Raw genomic sequence first — 15833 nt, forward strand, 5'->3', positions numbered from 1 at the left:
GCCTCAGTTGATGACAGAGCAATGAGGCTTTGTTTCTTGGACCTCCAGCCAATTATAGAATCTCTGTACATTACAACCATTCCGGAGATAGACTTCCTGTCTGAGTTGTTGGCCCGATCTGCATCTGCCCATCACTGAATCTGTGCATGTCCCTTAGCTGACAGTGTGAGACTATACTACTTGGTCTCTTGCAGATACCTAAGAACACTTTTTACACCATTCCAGGCCACCACACTGGGTTTTGCAGCCTCTCTGCTTAGGAGATTAAAAGCAACAGCTATATAGGGTCTGCACCATTGTGAGAGATATAGCAGACTCCCCAGAGCAGATTGAAACACCTCCCAGTTCTCGAACTCTGGCTTTACCTCAGACTGACTGTCTTTCAGAAAACACGTTTCCACTGGTGTTCTGACACGTTTGCAGTCTGCCATCTTGAACTTTTGCAGTAATTGCTCTATCTTTCCTCCCTGATTTAGCAAAAAAATAAAGCTCATACCAAGAACTAACTTAGTTGGTCTTTAAGGTGCTACTGGAAGGATTTGTTTTGTTTTGTTTTGAGTGTAGGTGTGGTTAGACTGGAAGAGGCATCTGGCTGATTTGCACAGAGTTCCTTAAAAAGACTGCATCCAATATGAAAAAAGGGCTTCATGTTACAATATAAAAATATAGGATTTCTGGGAAACCTACAGAATCTAGCTGCTTGCTTGCAGCTTTCTCTCTCTAACAAAACGAAACTACCTTGCTCACATTCTCAGACAGACTGCTCTCAGCAGCCCCCAGAGAGCATAGATCAATGGAAAATGCCCGGGCCATGTGGGCAGTGCACCCAGCTGATAAAAACGCTCCTGGAGTGTTAACTCTTAACTGTCCGACAACTGAGAAGAGTGGCAGCGCGGGAGTGGAAGCGTGTGGGCATCATTGAAGTTTGTTGGAGTGGCAATAAAACAATTTTATTGCAGTGCTGTTGCAGCAGACTCCGTGGGTCAAAGGATTTATGACCCACAAACTTTAACAGGTTATGGGCGGCAGTAACACGCTAATGGCTGAGTGTCCTGAGGTGATTGATGGCCCTGGAATCAAGGCACAGCCCATGACAGCTTAATGAATTACGTGTCCATTCTGGCCAAATTGGGACTGTTGAGGGGTATACGTTCAAATCAGCTTGAAAATAACTTTGCCTCCAGGGTGAATGTACTCTTCAACTGTAAGGAATGGTCAGAGTAGAAGGCCCATAGGATTGGCGTAAATGTCCATTGCCTTTTAAATATGACTTTTTGTATGCTGTGTTTTAAAAAGGTTAAGGTACCTGAACATACAAAGATTGTTAGGCCCAGCCAGTCTCTTCCACCACCTGTTCTAACTTTTTTCTCATTTCACTTAGTTGAGAGATGTGTCCTCTTGTATTGGGGTTAGATGACATAACCATGCATTCAAAAATTGTCAAACCTCTGTTTGCCTTCTGTTTTACATTAAAAACAAAACTCTGGTGCTTTATATCAGCATATACCATACTTCCCCATTCCAAACTAATGATTTGAAAGATGCACATTTTAGAACCAATTTTTTATTTCACACAATCCTTTATATTTATCATAATAAGTATAATGACACACTATGATACAGCACACTTTTCTCTGTGTCCTGCATCCCATCTCCCTCCATCAACAGCAAAAAAGGAAGAGACACGGATCCTGAGGGCTGACTCTCACCACTAGGCTTCCAACTCCCCAACTGCCCCATTGTTGTGAATTCTTGAATTCAGAAGGAGGAGATTTATGCTGAACCATAATTACCCATCAGTGTGAGGCTGGTTTAGTGGGAAATGAGGATATTGCTCTGTGTCCAAGAGCAGTGGAAAGAGAAGAAGGAAATAGGCAAAAAGCTGTCCCTCACCCATTTAAACACAAGGTGAAGATGCTGGATCAGGACAATCACCCATCTAGTCCAGCATCCCAACCGATCCCTGTCGAAAGCCTACAAGCTGGACAAGACTGTGACAATATTCTGTCCATCAAAAATCCCCAGCACCAATTATTCAAAGGCAAAACTTCTTTTGACAGTGGAAGTAGAACATAGGCACTGTGGGAAAACATGCCCTCTCTAATCCTCTTTTTAAGTCATCTGAGTTGGTGACCATCACTGCAGCCTATTAGAGTTGCCATATCTTGAAGAGCAAAATGAGCACAGCCAGAGCTGCTGTTAGCCTTCCAGACAGCGAAAGAGGCATAAGGGCCCAGGTTCACGGGGCCGCTACTGCCACCCGCACAGTGGGAGTGGCCTACCACCCTCCTATCATGATGTTCCTGTACCCATGGACATCTGAACAGCCACTCCAAGAAGGATTCTTCTGTACTTCAGGGCTCTTCTTATCTTTTGGAAATGAAAAATGGGATTTGAAGCAGGTATAAGCAACTAGCTGGGTTCTATTCAAGACAATGTGGCTAAGGACAGTCATCAGCAAACAGATGAGCTGAGTCAAAGTACCCCCCCCCCCAATGATCTGACACAATTAGAACAAGGAGGGGCAAAGTTCCATAATATGATTTAATTAGTTCTCAGTAATTATCTTGGAGTCATTCAGTGCATAGCAGTGTGTCCCTGCCACCTTTCAACAGTCCTGAGCCATGCCAGCTGAGCAGTCACCTGAGCTGTACCTTGATCAGTATTTTGCTCCTTCCAACTCAGTAAGACTCCCACATCAAGTAAGAGCAAAGACTGAGGAACAGGCTCAGAATATACTTTTATTCATCAAGGACCCAGCAACTTCTCATAGACCTTGGATGCGATAGTATTAGCAGTTTGTGCACATGGCTGTCGCAAATGAGGGCTACAATCAGGCACTGAAGAATATGGTTGGCGGTCACAGCCATTGCGGGAAGATATTTAAAAATATTATCACAAGCACTTAGTGTTTGCAGCAGAACAACCAAAGAAACAAATTACAGCATTTGTTCTGCTTTAATGATGGACATAGTTATATGGCCTCAATGGACTTTTCAGCCTCCTTACAACACGTTGTTCGCTTGGAGCTGTCCATTGTCCTGCAGTATCCCTACCAGGGGGAATCGACACCTTCCCTGCTGCCCTGCACCAATACATATGGCAGCTGCCTCTTTTGCTAAGAGACAATGGCCTGTATTCTCACTATCCACAACCTTTTAGGATTCTTTAAGGAGTTTCTGCTTTAAAATTGCTATATAGGTACAGGTTTATAAAACTGAGTGGCATGCTGTTACAATAATAATAATTTTAGAATCCAGATTACTAAAAATAAAAAAAATGAAGAGCTGTAGTTGCCTGACTGCATAAAACAACAATGTCTCAGAGGAGCAGATTGTAGGACAGAGAAATATTTTTGTATGGTACAAGTGGATTTTATAGAGTCCAGAGGTGGATGTACTTCTACACCCATTGCGTTAGGAGACTGGGCATAAAGAGAGGAGACAAAAACATACTGTATCGGATGAAAAACTCTGAACCACACAGGTAGGAAAGACCACATGTGCACAGTATGCAAATCATCTGTTAGGCTCCAATGCTTTTTGGGAAGCCTGCCCTGCAAGAAGGACAGGTAAGTTAATCTTCTGGAGGAACTGCAAACCAAATTTGGACATGGAAGCTGCATTTCAGCAATACACACAAAATGTGGAGATCTCTCTCTCTCTCTCTCTCTCTCTCTCTCTCTCTCTCTCTCTCTCTCTCTCTCTGGGTGTGGGTGGGTGAGGGTAGGGATACTGAGGGGGGGATTTGCAAAGGCAAGAGATTGCCAGATGAAAATGTTGGGCATGATTTCAAAGTGCAGGGAAAGTGCTAAGAAGGTGAATAAGCTTTTCTTTACTGGGAGAGGTGGAGGAAATATGGCTTAAAAATAGGATAGAAGAATAATTCCATTGGAATGGAGAGTAAAAGTTGCTTAGGAAAGGAAGGGGAAGAAAACAAAGTATGGCCATTGCAGGAAGAAATTAAATAAATTTTACAAAGAAAGACACCTTCAAGTCTACTCCTTGGAACAGATCACATCAACTCACTGGTGAGGATCCAGATTCACTACTGCTACTCGTTGATTGTGGAAATTTGGGGAGCTGAATGTGATTTGAGTGTCAGACAAGGATGCAGGAGGCTAGGCTTCACTCAGCCACAAAGCTCACTGGGGATCCCTCAGCTTAACCTGCCTCACAGGAATCTTCTGAGGATAAAATGGGGAGGAGAAAACCATGTACACTACCTTGAGCTTCTTAGAGGAAGTGGCTGCAGATAAATAAATGAATTAGAAAAATAAGAAATTGACAGCAAGTGAAATGGATAGATAGGTTCATCCCTAGTTCACGATCCTGTCCTAACACTGGCCAACCTAGTGACTAAGGAAAGTACACAATCAGGACCACACCACAGCAACACTCTGGCTTACTGTGGGTTCCAGCAACTGTTATTTGAAATATGCTACTTTTGATATTGGAGGTAATACATAGCCGTCATACTTAGTAGCCTTAGTAGTCTTATTCTCCATCAATTTATCTAATCCTCTTTAAAAGTCATTGAAATTGGGGGCATTCAGTGCCTCTTGTAGAAAATGCCATAGTTTAATTGGGCTCAGATCTACGCTTGTGACCAAACAGTGGGAAGAAAATGTATTTAAGTGAGAGTCTGGATGGGAGGAAAAGTTGGCTGTGAGAAAGGGAGGGTACACCTCCCCACTTCTTGGAAATAATTAAACCAGTGTTCTGAACAATGGCTACAAGAGTTTTAATTAATGAGTGTTTTATTCATTTCATTTCATCCTCTTCTATTAAAATGCTTATTAAATTAAACACTTTTTAATTTAAAAGTTTAATTCACGAACACCTCCTCCTCTGTACCTCATTAAGCAAACAGCAAAACAAAACAATGATGATGATGATGATGATGATGATGATAATTCATGAATCTTTTCCTCCTGTCCTCAGCGGTACGTCTAATGTGCAAACATAAGTTTAACAGGACTGGATTCACAGATAATAGCAATGCAGATACACCTTGTAATAATAATGTTATGTATACCTGTTCTGCCAGTGTTCTGCGTACAAATATAGGTAAGATTTGCCTGTCTTTTTGTCTTTTGCTGTTGGATTTGACCTAGGTTAAGATATAGGTGAACTTTAAGGGTTCTACTAGCATATAGAAGTCTATGCTGGAACAACTCACCTATGAAAAAAGTGAGGTGAGGAAGCTGTGACACTTCAGCTGTAGATGAATTAGAACTCCCATCAGCCTCAGCTAGCCACCCACCAGTCAGGGATGATGGGAGATGCAGTCCAACAACATCTGAAGTAAGGAATGCATGGCTTGCATATGAAAATGGGGAATCTAACATCACCTGATCACAAGCAGTGGCTGAATTTGGTGCTGATCGCCAAGCTTGGAGAACTTTATTTGCATCAACCAGAAATCCCTATTGAGTCAAACCAATGAACTCCAGTTTGGTTTTGGTTATCAATCTAGGACAATAAGCCTGGAATATAAGCTGAATATCCCCTTTGCCGTAAATGACATTAAAATTGACAATCCTTTCACAGATGTATAAAAACTATTCAAAATCTGAGCAACCAGAATGGGAGATGATGGTGCTTCACACTTTTATGGCTCCTTGAGGGGGGCCTCAAGTAATTTTGAAATAATTCTCAGTGATGAAATGATGAGGAAGCCACCAACATGAAGGAAGTATTCCTGTAGTTCACCTCTTAAAAAGGGTTTCAGTCACACAGCTTGATTCATAGTGGGTCCCTCCTGTTGGGATACTGCCAGGGAAACACAGTCCATCATGGCCCCCAAGCGGCCTCTGGACGTCCATCGATCTCCCGTAGACACACAGTATCAGCAATTAGCGACATGAGCTCCAAAAATAGCCTGCCACATTCTAGAGCTGATGCACGCTCTCTATCAGCAGATAATGCACAGCGAAAGTTGCATGCAGGAGAGTATTATTTACAAATTTTATTCAGCGTTGATCAGAACAAAGAAAAACATGGCTGCCTGCTTCAGTGTCTCTGACACAGAGAGAGAAATGAAAGCAATAGAAAACATAAACTTCCTGTGATCAGGAAATGCGCAGACTCTGTGACTCACAAAGCCTGCTCCCTTTTAAGGTGGAACGGAAATATCCTAACACCTCCACCTTGATGGTTTTTGGTTCCTACTTGAACCATTGGTTAAGGTTGATTTGATCCCTTTGCTTGTTCCTGGTTAACCCACCACTCCTTTTACCCAGGTACCATTTGGCACTTCAGTGCCAAAATGCCTTGGGGCGATCCTGCGTGGGATGGTGCTTGCTTGATCATCTGTTCCAACATCACTGCTACATTCTTGGAGGGAGAGGCATAAGGGGGTAGTAAAGTTGGTGCAATGCAAGTGTCTTGCTAAGTGTCTTGTGTTCAACAACAGGAGTTCAGGGAAGCATGCCCTGAACCTGCAAGCTGTTAGGATCGACTAGAAGAGAGCGTGCAGTGTATGGCAGATGTATTGTCAGGTGTATGCAAAAAGGCATGATTCTTCATGCAATAAATTTGACCTAAAATGAAGTTCTGCAGAAATTCCAAATTTAATGCATTTTGCAAATTAATTGTGAACATAAAAAGAATGTCTGGTTCTATCGATTAAGGAGGAAAGAGTCTACTGCTTGTGATTGAGAGATGAACTCTTTTTTTAAAAATTGGATTTAATTCATTATAAAACAAAGACAACATATAAAACATAAATACACAGAGAAAAAATACATAAGACAAACTTAAAAATAATAATAATAAAGAGAGAAAAGAAAAAAAGAGAGAGAAAAAGAACATCACCTGACATAAGACATCAGCAAATTATCTTACATTAACTTACAGAACACTAAATTGACTTCACTTCATCTCGGTTTCGGAATGTGTTAAGAATATCTCTATCTGCAGTTTCTTTTCCTCAAAAAACTCTTTGCGTCACAGGCGTTATGTCACACCTACTGTGGTTTTAAAATTTTTTACTTCTGTTTCCATGTATACCATAAATTTATTCCATTCGTTGTTAAACTTTATGCCTTTTTGGTTTCTTATTTTCTGTGTCATTTTTGCCAATTCTAAATAATCCAATAGTTTAGATTGCCACTCATTTATGGTTGGGTTTTTTATGTCTTCCAATTCTGCGCTATTAAAGTTCTGGCAGCCACTGTTGCATACTGAAAAAGTGTTTGATCTTCCTTTTTGATTTCCTCTCCTATTATCCCCAGCAGAAATGCCTCGGGTTTTTTTATGAAGGTGTATTTAAGGATTATTTTTTTTAGCTCATTATAAATAGATTCCCAGAATTTTCTGATTACCTCACACGACCACCACATGTGATAAAAGTCACCCTCCTTGATCTTACATTTCCAGCATAATTTATCACCAGTTTTGTATATTTTTTCCAATTTTACAGGCATGATATACCACCTGTACATCATTTTATACATATTTTCCCTGAGTGTTATACATGCCGAGAATCTCATTCCTTTATTCCATAATGCCTTCCATTTATCAAACTCTATGTTATGTCCAAGGTCCATTGCCCATCTCACCATTACCTCCTTTACTTCCTCATCCTTAGTGTCCCATTCAAGCAGCAAGCAGATTTCCTATTTTCGATAGGAGTTTTGTTTTGCTCTCTAATATTTCAATCTGGAATCTAGATTTTTTCTCACTCATACCATTCTTTTTATCTTCAGTCCATTTAGAGTTGATTTGGTGAAATTGGATCCAACCTGTCAATTTGTTTTTTATTTCTTCATATGGCCTAATCCTCCAACCATTCTCTGTTTTTACTAGCAAGTCTTCATAGGTCCACCTTTCTCCTTCAATGTTTGTTTTTTTATTGTTAGAATATCAATTGGTGATAATCACCAAGGGGTATTTTGTTCCAGTAATTTTTTGTTTCTATCCCACACTTCTAGCAGTGACCCTCTAAAAATGTGGTTAGAAAATCCTTTATGGACCTGTCCCTTGTTGCGCCATAGGTAAGCGTGCCAACCGAATCTTAAGTTAAATCCTTCTAAGTCTAACAGGTCTTTATTTTTAATAATAATCCAATCTTTAACCCAACAAAGGCACTAGGCTTCATAGTATATAACTTTAAATTTGGAACCACGAATCCTCCCCTATCTCTTTGATCTGTAAGTAATTTGAATCTAATTCTTGGTCTTTTTCCTTGCCAGATAAATTTAGAGAGTATTTTCTGCCAGTCTTTAAATATTGAGGTTCCCCTCATTTTCGGTATATTTTGGAATAAGAATAGCAATTTCGGTAATAAACTCATTTTAATAGCCGCCATTCTCCCCGACCAAGAAAGTTTTATTCTGTTCAAAGTATCTAGGTCCTTCCTTATTTCTTTCCAAGTAGTTATATAGTTATCTTCCATCAGATTTATATTCTTCATCGTTAACCAGATTCCAAGGTATTTTACTTTTTTTGTTGCTTTAATTCCAGTCTGAGTTTCAAGCTGGTTTTTGATCTCTTCTGTCAGATTTTTAGTCATCATTTTAGTTCTATTTAATTTAAAGCCAGATAGTTTTCCAAATTCTTCTAGCATATCTAACACCTTACCGACACTCTCTTTTGGTTCCTCCAAAGACAACATAAGATCATCGGCATATGCTTTCAATTTTTATTCTTTCACTCCAATTTTAATTCCTCGAATCTCTGGGATTTTTCTTATCTTATTTGTAATTATCTCTAACATCATAATAAACAAAAGAGGTGACAGAGGGCACCCCTGTCTTGTACCTTTTGAAATTTCAAAAGATTCTGTTAGGTTGTTATTAATAATTAATTTAGCACTTTGTTGTGAGTAAATTGCTTTTATTCCTTCCAGGAACGTGCCCTCTATCCCTGTCATTTCCAAACATTTTATAAAAAAACGCCAGAATACATTGTCAAAAGCCTTTTCAGCATCAATGAACATTAAAACTGCGGGAATTTCATTTTTGGATTCCAAGTATTCAATAATGTTTATTGTGTGTCTTATGTTGTCCTTTATTTGCCTATTTGGTAGAAAACCAGCCTGATCTGTATGGATAAGATTGACTAAACACTTTTTAAGTCGGCTCGCCATTACGTCTGCGAAAATCTTATAATCATTATTCAATAATGAAATCGGTGTATAGTTTTTAATGTTAAGTCTGTCCGAATCCGTTTTCGGTATCAGTGTAATGTATGCCTCTTTCCATGACGCTGGTATTCTTCCTCCTCGTAAAATCTCATTCATTACTTCACATAACACCAGTGTTATAAGTTCTTCTAGGACTTTATAGTACTTGGCCAATAAACCATCTGGGCCTGAGGCTTTCCCCAATTTCATCCTCTTTATCGCCTCTTGAATTTCCTCTGCTTTTATGGGTTTATTTAATGCAGTTCTTTCCTCTTCCGATATGCTGTTAATTCTATTTTCTTCTAAATATTTTCCTATTTCTGTTACATCTTCTTCTTCTCTTTTATATAGGTGTTCAAAAATTTTAAGGAAGCTCTTTTTTATTTCCCTAGGGTCCTCCAAGACTTGTTCTTCTACTTTTATTTTATTGATGACACTTAGTTTTCTTCTTTTTCTCAGTTGCCACGCCAGAAACTTTCCAGTTTTGTTTGCCAATTCAAAAAAAATTTGTTTCATTAACTTAATTCCCCATTCCACCTCTTGGTTTATTAATATTGAGTATTGTGTTTGCAACATCTTGTGCAATTGCTTGTTCCCATCATCTTTGGTTTTTCTATCAAGATCTTTTCACATTTCTTAATTGGTTAATTAATTCTTCTTTTTTTTGTTCTCTCACCTTTTTTCTTTGACTATTTTGTTGTATCAGAAAACCCCTTAACACTGCCTTACTGGCATCCCAAACTATATCCATATTTGTCTCCTTATTAATATTGAACTCAAAATATTCTTTTAAGGTGGTTTTAGCTTTTTCAATCACTTCTTCTTTTTCAAACAAATAATCATTCATTCTCCATTTATACATACCCTGGATCTTCCAATTTAGATGTAACATTATTGAGCTGTGATCAGATAGTGTTCTAGGTTGTATCTCACATTTTGACACTCTTATTGTTAATTCTCTTGATATCCATATCTGATCCAGCCTGCTCCAACTCCGATGTGGCTCCGAAAAGTGAGTGAACTGTTTTGTCGTAGGGTTTTTGTGTCTCCATATATCTATTAAATCTAAGTTTTCCTCAAGGTGAATTAAACGATCTCGGAAGTTTCCCTTGATTTAAATTCTTCTTTTTCGAGCTTCTATCTAATTCTGGTGTTGGCACTCCATTTAAATCTCCAAGCAGGACCAACTTGTTGTTCTCTAAATCTAGTAAAACTTGTTCCAGTTTTTTAAAAAACTCTGTTTTATTTGTGTTTGGTGCATAGACCGTTACCACGTTCAGTTTTCTCCCTGGTAGTTAATTTGTACTCCTAGAATTCTTCCTTCCTCATCCTTACATATTAATTTAGGTTCTAATCTCTCTTTCACATATATTACTACCCCTCTTTTTTTCTTAGAATCTGAATTAATGAATTCTATTCCCAACTTTTTATTTATTAGAATATGTTTGTGTTTTTTGGCAACATGCGTTTCTTGGCAACAAATCACATCAATGTTTTTTTTCTTTACAATTTTCTCAAATTTATTTCTCTTGGACTTTTCGTTAAAGCCATTAACATTCCAAGACAAAAACTTAAGAGTCATTTCAGTTTATAGCTAACCACACTTTATCCTAGTTTCTGATTTAAATTCTGGTACTTCTGTTTCCAGTAGTCTCCACCTCTTCCCCTCCTCTTCCTCCCCCGATCCTGTGTCTTCCGCTTCTTCCTCCACCTCCCCTCCCCTCCTCTCCTCCTCATCCTCCTTCCCTCCCCTCCCTCTCCTCTCCTCCATGTCTATTTCTCCTCCTCCATGTCTTTCCTCTTCCTTACCCAGCTCCTTTTCATATCTTCTCAAAAACTTTCCTGCTTCTTGTATGTCTGTCAATCTAAACTTTTTATTCTTGTAAAAAAAGGAAATCCCTTCTGGGAATTCCCATTTGTACTGTATTGTGTTTCTCTTCAGGACACTTGTTAATTGTCTGTATTGTCCCTTTTGCGCAGAATCCTGATTGGAATTTCTTTAAAGATGATAATTGGACGGCCTCCAATCATTAACTTTCTTTTGTAGCTTGTTCTTAGTATTGTGTTCTTCATTTCAATAGAATTAAATATTACTAAACAATCACCAGGAATTTTTTTTGACTTAGTTTGTTGTGGTTTCCCTCTTATTCTGAAAGCACTCTCTCTTGTATATGCAACTTGTTCTTCTTTTATTTCTAACCATTTTGCAAGTTCTTTAACCATTTTTTCTCTTATATTCTCATTTACTTCTTCTATGACACCTCTGAATTTTAAATTAAGTTGTTTCTAATGCATTTCTGTCATGGCTAAATTGTCCCATAATTGTTCTTGCGTTTTATTTAAATCTTTTACTTCTTCCTTCAATTTTTCTGTTTCTTTCTTTTGGTCTCTCAATTTTTTGGGGGTTCTTTTATTGGTTTCCTCAATTATTTTTGACTTGACTGTCAAGTCTTGTATCTTCTTAGAAAGTTCTCCTATGGCACTTTCTATTTTCCTATCTATCTGTTCCAGTATTTCTCCTAATTTGCTTTCCATGTGTAATTCACTTTGCTTAAACTCCTCTTTAATCTTTAACCATAGAATGTCTAAATCTCTGATTTCCTCTTGTCGGGATGCCTTTCTCTCTCCTGGAGTCCCCCCGACATTTTATGGTTTATTTCTCAGTAATTAGCTTTGCTTTTAACTCTCTCCCCTAGGGGGCACACAATCTTTCCTCTACCCTTTATCTATATATTCTTATGTCCTTTCCTTACATCACTTTATTTCCTCTTTAGTTTTCATCCAGCCTTTATCCCCCAAATGAAAATAGAAGTCTCTCATTGGCTTATTCAAATTATGCAGTCCCACTAGCTTCACCAATGACCTTTTGTTATCATATATTTAGGTTATGTTAGTGTGTTAATATAGTTATTTCAACAACAACAAAAAAGAAAGCAGAGTAAAAGACAGAAATCACAGATGGTAATCTCTTTTTGTAGTCCAAAAGAGATTGTACAATCTCTGTAGTTTTCTGTAGTTTTCAGCCACTTGTCGGCCTAATCCAGTTCATTGCCTCAGGTTCTAAATTTTATTAGTTCACTTTTGTAGTCCTAAAAGAGATGTGAATATTTCAAGAAGTCCTCACTGGTTACATCAAATAATGTCCGGCTTTTCAGAACCTGAAGTTGTTCAACATGTCATTTGCTTTTCTCAGGTTTGAGTTCAGTTGGTTATTTATGTCAAAGTATAGAAAGACATAGGGACGCGGGTGGCGCTGTGGGTAAAAGCCTCAGCTCCTAGGGCTTGCTGATCGAAAGGTCGGCGGTTCGAATCCCCGCGGCGGGGTGCGCTCCCAGCGCCTGCCAACCTAGCAGTTCGAAAGCACCCCCAGGTGCAAGTAGATAAATAGGGACCGCTTTCTAGCGGGAAGGTAAACGGCGTTTCCGTGTGCGGCTCTGGCTCGCCAGATGCAGCTTGTCACGCTGGCCACGTGACCCGGAAGTGTCTGCGGACAGCGCTGGCCCCCGGCCTATAGAGTGAGATGGGTGCACCAACCCCAGAGTCTGTCAAGACTGGCCCATACGGGCAGGGGTACCTTTACCTTTATAGAGGTACCTTTACCTTTATAGAAAGACATCTTGGATTACCGTATTTTTTGCTCTATAAGACTCGCTTTTTCCCTCCTGAAAAGTAAGGGGGAATGTGTGTGCGTCTTATGGAGCGAATGCAGGCTGCGCAGCTGTCCCAGAAGCCAGAACAGCAAGAGGGATTGCTGCTTTCACTGCGCAGCAATCCCTCTTGCTGTTCTGGCTTCTGAGATTCCGAATATTTTTTTCCTTGTTTTCCTCCTCCAAAAACCAGGTGCGTCTTGTGGTCTGGTGCGTCTTATAGAGTGAAAAATATGGTAAATACTGTTCCTGTTCAAGTTGGTATAGTCAGGTTAAATTCTCCTCAAAACTGAGGGTAAGGAGGATAGGTTCTTAATTATGTTATTATAGTGGAAACAAAAAGAAAAAGAAAAAGGGAGGGGGAAGTCAGATGAGAAAGAGGGATGAGAAAAGAAGTAGGATGAGAAAAGAAGGAGGGCAAAATTCTCTAATTTAAAGCAGAGGTGAAAATATCATGAATAACATAAGGGAACGTGGAAAGAGAGAGAGAGTGGGAAGGGAAAAGACCAGAAATTTATCGGCAGGAGATAATTGCAGCCTTTGCAGAAAATTCTGAAGAAACTTCTAAGATTCAAAGCGTCCCAAGGGTCCTCAGATTAAAGTTCTTCAAATTAGAGTTCCAGATGCTTTAACTTCATAAATTTCCTGTCCTAGCCGTTCAAAGCATACATTGAGTAAGTCTCAGAAACCTTGATTGATTGAGAGATGAACTCTTAAATGCCTGCAGAAAACCTTTCTTTTCCACCAGGCCTATGCAGACCATTAAGAATACACTGGTTTATTGAAATCTATTTACTTTTAATATGGTTCTTATTGTATCTTTTATGTATTATAACTGAAAAACATTTTAATATTTCTTTCCTTTTATGATATACCAGTGTGCACACATTTAAATAAATAAACAGCACCTCACTTTAGATTGCCAAATTGAATAATACCTTCCATATTGTATTTTTCAAAAGGTCCTGATTCGGGTAACACAGAAAATTGGAACCATTATATTGAATGTGCTTTAGTAGCAATAGACCACATTTCCACCCAGATCCTGATAGTTCTTTCAAATTCTTTTTCATAGAAAAACCGGAAGTGCAAATTGAGAATATATGTGTGCCATCCAACTCTTGTTACTTAGGCGATTACAGCTTTACTGCAGGGGATGGTAAATTCTTTGAGATGAAGACACAATGCTGCAACACTGACTATTGTAACAATGAAACTCTCAGCCGTAAGTTTCTGCATCATTGTGGAATCATTAACATGTTAGGGCTGTGCACTGGATTTGGCCACGGCTTGGATCCTTTGTCAATCAGCAGTACTTAGAGAATCTGTGCCTCGTTCAGATGGGGTGAGACAGCCCCAGATGGCTGTAGGTTGGGTTGAGCAGCTCAGGACTATTAGGGGCTCTCAACGGGTGGGAATTCAGATTGGACAGAAAGTCGGGCATGAGGAGATACTGTGAAAAAGAGGGACCTAATAGGCAGCAGGGAGGGACCTACTAGGGATGGATTGCCTTTCCAGCCAGGCCCCTCCTTCTTCCTGTCCCTTGAAGTAGCACCAAGAAGGATCAGATATACCATATTTTTCACCCTATAGGATGCACTTTTCCCCCTCCAAAAATGAAGGGGAAATCAGTGTGCATCCTATGGGGTGAATACAGGCTTTCGCTGAAGCTTGGAAAGCGAGAGGGATGTTGGTGCCGCCATCCGGCTGTTCCTCTACCTGGTTTGGAGGCTGGCGCTGGCGTGCTTCTCCCCAGCGCCAGCCCCACAAGCTTGGGGGAAAGCGGGGAGGCGGAGCGCCGCCATACCGCTATTCCCTGACCTGGTTTTTTTGGGGGGGAAATAAAGGGAAAAAAATTTCCCTTTATTTCCCCCCAAAAAACCTAGGTGCGTCCTATGGGGCGGAGTGTCCTATGGGACGAAAAATACGATATAATTGGATACCTAAGCTCCTGAACTGCTCATAAATAGCTTATGGTCCCTTCAAGTTCACTTTCAATTGGATGTTTCAAATATGGACCTTACAACCCACCTATCTTATTCAAGTGTCCTCCTGAATTAAGCTGGTTCTTCTCTGTCTTTTAATTGGCAAGCACTACCTAAGCCAGCAGTTATAATGGTGCAAATATAAGACCCTACCTAACAGCATTCTCTGAAATTTGTTTATTGAATTTATTGAATTTTTGTACCAACCTGTACCTGGGTGTCTCGGGGCGGTTCACAAAAATTATTGGATAGCTCATTGCTGAAGAGCAGAAGAGAGAAAGAATCTCTGTACAAAAATGGAGGACTAAGAAACTATATTTTCAGAGAGGCTACACCATAATCGATGGCATGAATACATTCAGAGAGATTAAAAGTTCACACTCTCCCACCCCACTTTGGGTAAAGGTCATTCATCTCAGAGACCAATGGTGACTTTGTCCCATGCTCAACCCTGAACCCAGATTGTTTCTAGATCATGTTTTCATCCAAGAACACTTGCAGCTGCCCCAGCAGAACAGTAAGTTTCTAGGGTGGATTCCATTTATATAACACAGAGATACAAAAACAGACAAAGACATTAACATGCTCACTTTACATTTGATCTTGGAAGTTCCTGATCGCAACATGCTGGCTGAAAATGGTCTGCGATGCCCAGCCTGCTTCTCCAAAGGAGAAAATGAGAAAGTGAGAAAGTGTAAAAGTGAGAAGACCGTCAACTGCCTTGAGAATGAGACCCAATGTGCTGATTTTAGAGGAGCTTTTGCTAGAGGTAACATTGCTATTCAGTCAGGGGGAAAGGCCTAGACATGGGCTGGATCACACAGACTCTGTCCTAATCTCCTTCTCTCCCTTCCTCCCTCTCTTTTTCCATTGGACTTTGCTGGAAAAGTGAAAGGGATCATATCTCTTACTGGCTGCACTCTGCACTCTTCCTTGGTGTTTTGCCTGCCTGGACTTTGCCCTTTAACTTTCATAATGCACTTGCTTGTCTAGAAGCAGGATTCAGATCGGGATGTTTATATTAAATACTCTTCTGAACCAAAGAGGAAAATGCATTCATTGCTCCACCCCA

The 15833-nt window shown here is 39.8% G+C and overlaps 1 protein-coding gene across 2 annotated transcripts in view; it reads left to right on the forward strand.

Annotated features, from left to right (window-relative positions):
* Positions 1–15833, forward strand: part of LOC310851736 (phospholipase A2 inhibitor and Ly6/PLAUR domain-containing protein-like) — a 68413-nt gene that overhangs the window by 22268 nt on the left and 30312 nt on the right. Inside the window, exons 1-3 of one of the 2 annotated variants that reach the window (XR_014567805.1) lie at positions 4911–5069; positions 13852–14001; positions 15372–15530. The exons of the other annotated variant lie outside the window; for it this stretch is intronic. The gene's annotated coding sequence lies outside the window, so the exon portion shown is untranslated. Of the gene's footprint in view, positions 1–4910; positions 5070–13851; positions 14002–15371; positions 15531–15833 lie in introns of those variants that run through there. 2 annotated transcript variants of the gene reach the window in all.

Source organism: Podarcis gaigeae (genome assembly GCF_964106915.1).
Source record: "Podarcis gaigeae genome assembly, chromosome: 8".
NCBI lineage: Eukaryota > Metazoa > Chordata > Lepidosauria > Squamata > Lacertidae > Podarcis > Podarcis gaigeae.